Genomic DNA, 11,102 nt, shown 5'->3' with positions numbered 1-11,102 from the left:
TCATCCCTCTATCCGTCTCTAACTATATCTGTCATCCCTCTATCTGTCTATAACTGTATCTATCATCCCTCTATCTGTCTATAACTGTATCTATCATCCCTCTATCTGTCTATAACTGTATGTATCATCCCTCTACCTGTCTATAACTGTATCTATCATCCCTCTATCTGTCTTTAACTGTATGTATCTTCCCTCTATCTGTCTATAACTGTATCAATCATCCCTCTATCAGTCCATAACCCTATCTATCATCCCTCTATCTGTCTATAACTTTATCTATCATCCCTCTATCTGTCTTTAACTGTATCTATCATCTCTCTATGTGTCTATAACCCTATCTATCATCCCTCTATCTGTCTTTATCTGTATTAATCATCCCTCTATCTGTCTATAACTGTATCTATCATCCCTGTATCTGTCTATAACTGTATCTATCATCCCTCTCTCTGTCTAAAACTGTATATATCATCCCTCTATCTGTCTTTAACTGTATCTATCATCCCTCTATCTGTCTATAACTGTATTAATCATCCCTCTATCTGTCTATAACTGTATCTATCATCCCTGTATCTGTCTATAACTGTATCTATCATCCCTCTCTCTGTCTAAAACTGTATATATCATCCCTCTATCTGTCTTTAACTGTATCTATCATCCCTCTATCTGTCTTTAACTGTATCTATCTTCCCTCTATCTGTCTATAACTGTATCTATCATCCCTCTATCTGTCTATAACCCTATCTAACATCCCTCTATCTGTCTTTAACTGTATCTATCTTCCCTCTATCTGTCTATAACTGTATCTATCATCCCTCTATCTGTCCATAACTGTATCTATCATCCCTCTATCTGTCCATAACTGTATCTATCATCCCTCTATCTGTCTATAACTGTATCTATCATCCCTCTATATGTCTATAACTGTATCTATCATCCCTCTATCTGTCTATAACTGTATGTAGCATCCCTCTATCCGTCTATAACTGTATCTATCATCCCTCTGTCTGTCCATAACTGTATCTATCATCCCTCTATCTGACTATAGCTGTTTATATCATCCCTCTATCTGTCTATAACTGTATCTAGCATCCCTCTATCTGTCTATAACTGTATCTATCATCCCTCTATCTGTCTATAACTGTATCTATCATCCCTCTATCTGTCTATAACCCTATCTATCATCCCTCTATCTATCTATAACTGTATCTATCATCCCTCTATCTGTCTATAACTGTATCTATCATCCCTCTCTCTGTCTATAACTGTATCTATCATCCCTCTATCTGTCTATATCCCTATCTGTCATCCCTCTATCTGTCTATAACTGTATCTATCATCCCTCTATCCATCTCTAACTGTATCTGTCATCCCTCTATCTGTCTATTACTGTATCTATCATCCCTCTATCTGTCTTTATCTGTATCTGTCATCCATCTATCTGTCTATAACTGTATGTATCATCCCTCTATCTGTCTTTATCTGTATCTGTCATCCATCTATCTGTCTATAACTGTATCTATCATCCCTCTATCTGTCTATAACTGTATCTATCATCCCTGTATCTGTCTATAACTGTATCTATCATCCCTCTCTCTGTCTAAAACTGTATATATCATCCCTCTATCTGTCTTTAACTGTATCTAGCATCCCTCTATCTGTCTATAACTGTATCTGTCATCCCTCTATCTGTCTATAACAGTATCTATCATCCCTCTATCTGTCTATAACTGTATATATCATCCCTCTATCTGTCTATAACTGTATCTATCATCCATCTATCTGTCTATAACTGTATGTATCATCCCTCTATCTGTCTTTATCTGTATCTATCATCCCTCTATCTGTCTATAACTGTATGTATCATCCCTCTATCTGTCTTTAACTGTATCTATCTTCCCTCTATCTGTCTATAACTGTATCAATCATCCCTCTATCAGTCCATAACCCTATCTATCATCCCTCTATCTGTCTATAACTTTATCTATCATCCCTCTATCTGTCTTTAACTGTATCTATCATCCCTCTATCCGTCTCTAACTGTATCTATCATCTCTCTATGTGTCTATAAACCTATCTATCATCCCTCTATCTGTCTTTAACTGTATCTATCATCCCTGTATCTGTCTATAACTGTATCTATCATCCCTCTCTCTGTCTAAAACTGTATATATCATCCCTCTATCTGTCTTTAACTGTATCTATCATCCCTCTATCTGTCTTTAACTGTATTAATCATCCCTCTATCTGTCTATAACTGTATCTATCATCCCTGTATCTGTCTATAACTGTATCTATCATCCCTCTCTCTGTCTAAAACTGTATATATCATCCCTCTATCTGTCTTTAACTGTATCTATCATCCCTCTATCTGTCTTTAACTGTATCTATCTTCCCTCTATCTGTCTATAACTGTATCTATCATCCCTCTATCTGTCTATAACCCTATCTAACATCCCTCTATCTGTCTTTAACTGTATCTATCTTCCCTCTATCTGTCTATAACTGTATCTATCATCCCTCTATCTGTCCATAACTGTATCTATCATCCCTCTCTCTGTCCATAACTGTATCTATCATCCCTCTATCTGTCTATAACTGTATCTATCATCCCTCTATATGTTTATAACTGTATCTAGCATCCCTCTATCTGTCTATAACTGTATGTAGCATCCCTCTATCCGTCTATAACTGTATCTATCATCCCTCTGTCTGTCCATAACTGTATCTATCATCCCTCTATCTGACTATAACTGTATATATCATCCCTCTATCTGTCTATAACTGTATCTAGCATCCCTCTATCTGTCTATAACTGTATCTATCATCCCTCTATCTGTCTATAACTGTATCTATCATCCCTCTGTCTATAACCCTATCTATCATCCCTCTATCTATCTATAACTGTATATATCATCCCTCTATCTGTCTATAACTGTATCTATCATCCCTCTCTCTGTCTATAACTGTATCTATCATCCCTCTATCTGTCTATATCCCTATCTGTCATCCCTCTATCTGTCTATAACTGTATCTATCATCCCTCTATCCATCTCTAACTGTATCTGTCATCCCTCTATCTGTCTATTACTGTATCTATCATCCCTCTATCCGTCTCTAACTATATCTGTCATCCATCTATCTGTCTATAACTGTATGTATCATCCCTCTATCTGTCTTTATCTGTATCTGTCATCCATCTATCTGTCTATAACTGTATGTATCATCCCTCTATCTGTCTTTATCTGTATCTGTCATCCATCTATCTGTCTATAACTGTATGTATCATCCCTCTATCTGTCTTTATCTGTATCTATCATCCCTCTATCAGTCCATAACCCTATCTATCATCCCTCTATCTGTCTATAACTTTATCTATCATCCCTCTATCTGTCTTTAACTGTATCTTTCATCCCTCTATCCGTCTCTAACTGTATCTATCATCTCTCTATGTGTCTATAACCCTATCTATCATCCCTCTATCTGTCTTTAACTGTATCTATCATCCCTCTATCTGTCTATAACTGTATCTATCATCCCTGTATCTGTCTATAACTGTATCTATCATCCCTCTCTCTGTCTAAAACTGTATATATCATCCCTCTATCTGTCTTTAACTGTATCTAGCATCCCTCTATCTGTCTATAACTGTATCTATCATCCCTCTATCTGTCTATAACTGTATGTATCATCCCTCTATCTGTCTTTATCTGTATCTGTCATCCATCTATCTGTCTATAACTGTATGTATCATCCCTCTATCTGTCTTTATCTGTATCTGTCATCCATCTATCTGTCTATAACTGTAAGTATCATCCCTCTATCTGTCTTTATCTGTATCTATCATCCCTCTATCAGTCCATAACCCTATCTATCATCCCTCTATCTGTCTATAACTTTATCTATCATCCCTCTATCTGTCTTTAACTGTATCTTTCATCCCTCTATCCGTCTCTAACTGTATCTATCATCTCTCTATGTGTCTATAACCCTATCTATCATCCCTCTATCTGTCTTTAACTGTATCTATCATCCCTCTATCTGTCTATAACTGTATCAATCATCCCTCTATCTGTCTATAACTGTATCTATCATCCCTGTATCTGTCTATAACTGTATCTATCATCCCTCTCTCTGTCTAAAACTGTATATATCATCCCTCTATCTGTCTTTAACTGTATCTAGCATCCCTCTATCTGTCTATAACTGTATCTATCATCCCTCTATCTGTCTATAACTGTATCTATCATCCCTCTATCTGTATTTAACTGTATCTATCTTCCCTCTATCAGTCCATAACCCTATCTATCATCCGTCTATCTGTCTATAACTTTATCTATCATCCCTCTATCTGTCTTTAACTGTATCTATCATCCCTCTATCCGTCTCTAACTGTATCTATCATCTCTCTATGTGTCTATAACCCTATCTATCATCCCTCTATCTGTCTTTAACTGTATGTATCATCCCTCTATCTGTCTTTAACTGTATCTATCTTCCCTCTATCTGTCTATAACTGTATCAATCATCCCTCTATCATTCCATAACCCTATCTATCATCCCTCTATCTGTCTATAACTTTATCTATCATCCCTCTATCCATCTCTAACTGTATCTATCATCTCTCTATGTGTCTATAACCCTATCTATCATCCCTCTATCTGTCTTTAACTGTATCTATCATCCCTCTGTCTGTCCATAACTGTATCTATCATCCCACTATCTGTCTATAACTGTATCTATCATCCCTCTATCTGTCTATAACTGTATCTATCATCCCTCTATCTGTCTATAACTTTATCTATCATCCCTCTATCTGTCTTTAACTGTATCTATCATCCCTCTATCCGTCTCTAACTGTATCTATCATCTCTCTATGTGTCTATAACCCTATCTATCATCCCTCTATCTGTCTTTAACTGTATGTATCATCCCTCTATCTGTCTTTAACTGTATCTATCTTCCCTCTATCTGTCTATAACTGTATCAATCATCCCTCTATCATTCCATAACCCTATCTATCATCCCTCTATCTGTCTATAACTTTATCTATCATCCCTCTATCCATCTCTAACTGTATCTATCATCTCTCTATGTGTCTATAACCCTATCTATCATCCCTCTATCTGTCTTTAACTGTATCTATCATCCCTCTGTCTGTCCATAACTGTATCTATCATCCCTCTATCTGTCTATAACTGTATCTATCAACCCTCTATCTGTCTATAACTGTATCTATCATCCCTCTATCTGTCTATAACTGTATCTATCAACCCTCTATCTGTCTATAACTGTATCTATCAACCCTCTATCTGTCTATAACTGTATCTATCATCCCTCTATCGGTCTATAACAAAGAACCTCTTCCCAATGCATATTATAGCGTTAGATGGCCCCAGCTGCATCTAACACTCTATGGAGAGAAAACATAGAGAGAGAAAATGCCACGGCTGGAGCAGCCTGCTCCCATGCAGGTTACATCAGCAACCCCCCAACCCCCTCAGGGATATGGGGACCAAAAATATATGACATCTTGTGGGTCGTTGGGGAAGGTTATGTGTAGTCTGATTTACCTGCTATTTTGGCATGCAACAGCTTGCTTGCAACTGCATCAGCAGTTCACGTAACACGGTTCAGTGCTATGGCGTTTTTAGATAGGGACCCCTAGTGTCTCTACATTGACACAACATTGAAGTGAGTGACAGAACGGCGGGAACGAGACGTTGTGTCCCTCTTGCCCCAACCCTTTACCAACCACTATAAGTCCCCAGCCAATAATCAAATGTATTTCAAGGGATTAAAAGCTCCTCGTACTGTTTGCAAATTAATATTAATTGTGAGAACAAATGTCATTTAGGTTCATAATTTTGTTTCAGTTCTGTGGCCAATAGTTATTTTTGTGTTTTCTCTGTTCTCTGTCAAAATAAATGAGTAGATTAATCTTTACTCTGTTCATTCACATGCACAACTGTTTACTATTGATCCAGAACATTGTCACAATGTCGCAATGACAGACTGGCAGCGTCACATTGTGTCAATGAATCCAGGAATGTCACGATGTGACCATTATGTTGCCAAGACGAAAGTTTGTTCATGACGTTACATAATAGTTACGTAACAGTCACACAGTTTGGCTAGCTGAGTCATCCCCAAAAAGGTTTCAAGTAGTTATTGGAAGGATAAATCCTAAACAAACACATGATGGAGGGTTTTATTTCAGAATCAAAGCAAACGCTTACACGTTCAACTTTAAAAAGAAGAATTTTAGCTTGGATTGAAAATAATGCAGAATAATGCAATATCTTTACAAAAACACATGGGTATCTGTTGTATGCATGCATATATCATTCTGAATATATAGTCAGTCTCACTCAATACACAACATATATGCTGCACATGTCTAAAAATGTATCTGATCTTTATAAAATGGTTTTATGTGACAAGAACACTCAATTATTGCATCACTAATTTTCATCACAATCTTTTCATTTGTTTAACTGGATGAAAAACAGTTATTATTAAAAGTGTTTATGTTGCAGGCTGCATGTTGACGACTAACATGACCCCTTAACCTTTAACCTTTAACCCTCACACAAACCCAAACACACTTTACATGTTCATGAAGACATTATTTTATACATTTGCTAAGTAGTTTTTCAGAAATAAGTATTTGATCCTTTGGTTAATATGGTTACCTGATGAATATCTGTAGATGTTTTGAATTTTGTTGCCAGTAAAAACACAATAAACACATTCACACTCTTTATCTTTCATATTCAAATCAAGTAACCTGAAATTCAAACTTTAACTTGATAAAACACACGTACACAAGTTAATCATCAGAAGAAAGATTTGTTTAGAGGAAGAAACACATACACATGCCTACAGGTCATCATCAGAACAAAGAGTCATGTGTTTAGAGAGGAAGAAACACAATGATGTCACACGCACACTTGATTGACGAACAGATCCAGGTTATCAGAAACAGACACAACTAGAGTAAGAGAAACTCTCATGATCTTTATTAAAGCACACCTGTTCTTTACTCGCACTACTTTATTCATGATTGTTTTATAGTTATAGAATGATATGATTGATAATGTGTGTGTGTGTGTGTTTCTTGAACTAATTCTTTCACATCTGAAATGTTATTGTCTGTATCTCATCAGAAATGGAGGGAAATACATTTATCACTCTTATTCTCTCAGGTGAGTGTGTGTTTTTCTGTTATATGGGAATCAGTCTCATCCTGTGAATTGTGTGTTTGTCCTGATATTTTGCTCTTCTCAGCTGTTTTCAGTGAATGTTTTCCACATCAGTATCACTTTGTGAATCAGAAGATGAGCTGGTCTGAAGCTCAGAGATACTGCAGAGAGAATTTCACAGATCTGGTCACCATCAACAACAAGAACGACATTGAAGAGCTGCTAAAGAGTGTGAATGATGATCAGGTTCAGTTTGTCTGGATCGGACTGCACAAGACAAACAATAAGACGTGGAAGTGGTCTCTGGGTGACCCTGCGTTCTACACAGGAAGTGATTCACAGTGTCGTAACTGGGCACAGGGACAACCAAATGAAGATGAAGACTGTAGTAATATGAATTTCAAGGGTTGAGTACAATTATAATCATTCCATCCTCCAGAATTCATATGTTACAATGGTGAGTGAATTATGTGCTTTATCTCAAACAGTCAACATTGTATCATTTAATAAGAGTACATGTTGTTGATCAAACATACAATAAGTGCTTTATTTGCTTTTATTTTTGGAAAATTCTAGTAGTGAGAAATACTATAATTTAAAATATGACTTTATTATTTAATTAGTCTTTTAATAATTGTAAATGAAAATCAGTGAGAGCTGTTTCTTGTGTTAAAAAGACAGCAGTAAAAGACACATCCCTGTTCATCAGTCAGTGATTTGGAGAGAAGCTCAGAGTTTCTGCAGAGATCATCACACAGATCTGGTCAGTGTGAGGAACCAGACTGAGAATCAACAGATTGAGAAGATCAGGAATGATACATTCGGTTCATATGGAACAACGTCTGGAGTCTGGATCGGTCTGTTCAGAGACTCATGGGAGTGGTCCAATCAGAGTGAATCTTCATTCAGAAACTGGAGAACAAGTGTTCCTGATAATGTTGGGGAAATGAAAACTGTGCAGTGCTTTGGGTCAAGACAGAACGTGGACGATGGGATGACAGGAACTGTGATATAAAAACTCAGTTTGTTTGTCATGAAGGTTTGTAGATCCACTCACATTCAGAGAATGAATTTAGCTTTTAAACATCTGCAAGTATAATATATTTTCATCATGGTTTTAAACCATCTCACCTCTACATTGTGGTCTGTTGTGTGTCCAGATGAACTGGTTTTGATTAGATTGAATGTGAGTTGGAATGAAGCTGTGAGATACTGCAGAGAGAATCATGTGGATCTGGTGTCAGTTCACTCAGAGGAGAGTCAGCATCAGGTGATGGATGTGGTTAAAGATGCCTCGACTGCAGCGGTGTGGATGGGTCTCCGTCACTCCTGCACTCTGGGCCTGTGGTTCTGGGTGAATGGAGAGATCTTGTGTTATCAGAACTGGGCTGCAGGTCACGGGACAGGACAGGAAGATTGCAGTGTTGGACCGAGAGTTGGAGCAGTTCAGTCTGGAGGAGATCAGCGATGGATCAGTCTTCCTCAAACTCACAAACTCAACTTCATCTGCACCAACTCTCAAGGTATGAGACTGTGTGTGTGTGTGTGTGTGTGTGTGTGTGTGTGTGTGTGTGTGTGTGTTTGTGTGTTGTAGTTCCCTTTACAAAAAGCTTCACTAGGATGCTGTGCTGAGAAAAGTGCTTTGGGAACAATCCTGCATTATGACCAGCTGTGAATATGTGTGTAACATGTCAATGAACATTAACCGGAATTTATAGCCTCGGCTGGTGAGATCATTCGATGCACCTGTGGCCAGGCTATAAATAGACGCATCACCAGTGTGTCGTCAGATAAATTTTTTCAGAGCCCATTCTGTGTGTCTCACAAGCCTGTCACAAACTTTCTTTCCTCTGCTAGGAGTTAGAATTTAGTTAGCCAGTGCACAGTGAACCTTTTCTCCTTTCTCTGCTTTCTATAAATATATAAATAGAGAGAATGACTGAGAAGCAGAGCAAACGATGCGTGTTCCCTTGTTTACGCTCTATTGCTAAGAGGGACATGCATCAGTTTTGCTTTGTTTGTTTGGGTGAAGAGAATGCTGCTCTCGCGTTGGAGCTGGGCGGGTGCGAGCATTGCCATCTGCTTTCGGGCAAAATGCTTTCGGGCAGAATGCTATATTAGTCCCTTCCTTTCTTTGATGACCTCCATGATGAGCTTTTTCGCATATGGAGGAACCCATATACTTCCCGTGTCCACGTACCCTCGACGTCTTTACACTCGACTATCGTGGGTGCTGAGACACGGGGGTATTCAATGATGCCACGGTTGAAGAGACGCTTGCGGGCTATCTCTCGCCGGGTTCGGCATCATCTTTTAAAAAGCCCTCTCTCCCCACAAAGCCTTGTAGGATGACATCCACTTTAGTCAGGAGGGCTTATCAAGCAGCAGGTCAGGCTGGTGCTACTCTGCACACAATGGCTGTATTACAGGCTTACCAGGCTGACCTGCTGGAGGACCTGAGTGCGGGCACTGTGCTTGACGAGCAAGTTCTTTCTGAGCTTCGTCGAGCCACAGATCTTTCTCTCAGTGCGGCCAAGAAAACAGCCCGTACTATTGGCTGGTCTATGTCTGCCTTGGTCAACACAGAGAGGCACCTTTGGCTCAACCTATCGGGCATCAAGGACAAGGATAAAGTTTTCCTCCTTGATGCCCCGGTTTCACTTACTGGTCTATTTGGAGACGCTATGAGTTCAGTTATCTTCAAGTTCCAGGAGGCGAAAAGCCACGAGGAAGCCTTCGGGCAGTTCTTTCCTCACCGCACTCAGGGGGCGGGTCCATCAGCCACCCAGACCCGCCTCGGTCCTGTTAGAAGGGAGGCTCGAAATCAAAGCATGGCGAGTCGTGCTCCCCATCACGGTGACTGGGGACAGTCTCGTCGCCCTCAACAGCCACCAAAGCAAGACCTCAGGACCCTAATTTCTAAAAGAAAGAAACCCTGATGGTCTTGCGCCTAGTCATCTGGGGGTAGCTCCCCTCAGGACGGGGCGCGTGCACCACTTTGCCCCTCCCGGTACCCCCATGAAACCTCTCCATTCTCGCCTGAGAATGGAGAGGTTCCCATCAAAAATTTGGGTGTTTCGCTGCTTTCTGCATTTTTCCAGGACACGGAATACTTGACACCCCCTCAACAGGAAGTGTTAAAAAATGAATACCCATCTCTGAGAACCTGGCAGCGTAGAAACTTCTGCCAGATATTTTACGTGGGTCCTAAGATCAGTAGAAAAGGGCTACAGAATTCAATTCGCTCGCCGCCCTCTGTGTTTCAACAGCGTGATCTCCACTACCGTAAACCGGATCAGGCATGTCTACTGTGGAACGAATTGCAAAATCTCTTGGTTAAAGGGGCCATAGAACGTGTTCTCCTTCCAGAGAGAGAGTCAGGATATTACAGCAAATACTTCCTGGTTCCCAAGGAGGGTGGGGGTTGCGTCTGACCTTAGATCTTAAGGCTTGAACTGCCCAGTCTGGGTGTTCAAGCCCAAGGTGCTGCCTATCGAGACGATCGTGTCACAAGACAAACATCACGTTTGGCTGGTCACCATCGATCTCATGATGCACTTCTTCTCTTAGAAGTTCTGCTACAACACAGGAAGTTCCTGAGGTTCGCTTTCGGGGGCGAAACCTTCCAGTATCGGGTTCTTCCATTCGGCCTAGCACTTTTTACCCGCACATTCAAAAATGCAGGATGCAGCGCTGGCTCCTTTGCGACTCCGGGGCATTCGCATTCTGAATTACATAGACGACTGGCTGATCTAGCGCAGTTCCAGGAACTGGCAGTTCAGCACAGGGATATCGTCTTAGCTCATCTAGTTTCTCTGGGGTTGAGGCTCAACGCCAAGAAAAGCATCCTCTCTCCCACTCTGAACACTGTCTTTCGGGGACTGTATGGAGTTCCATCAC

The 11,102-nt window shown here is 39.9% G+C and overlaps 1 pseudogene; it reads left to right on the top strand.

The window, feature by feature from the left end:
- Nucleotides 1–6,930: 6,930 nt before the first annotated feature.
- Nucleotides 6,931–8,725, top strand: LOC127641579 (macrophage mannose receptor 1-like; annotated as a pseudogene).
- Nucleotides 8,726–11,102: the final 2,377 nt, after the last annotated feature.

This window comes from Xyrauchen texanus, unplaced genomic scaffold (genome assembly GCF_025860055.1).
Source record: "Xyrauchen texanus isolate HMW12.3.18 unplaced genomic scaffold, RBS_HiC_50CHRs HiC_scaffold_1097, whole genome shotgun sequence".
In the NCBI taxonomy this organism is placed as follows: domain Eukaryota; kingdom Metazoa; phylum Chordata; class Actinopteri; order Cypriniformes; family Catostomidae; genus Xyrauchen; species Xyrauchen texanus.
This window is presented reverse-complemented; position numbering and strand designations above follow the sequence as displayed.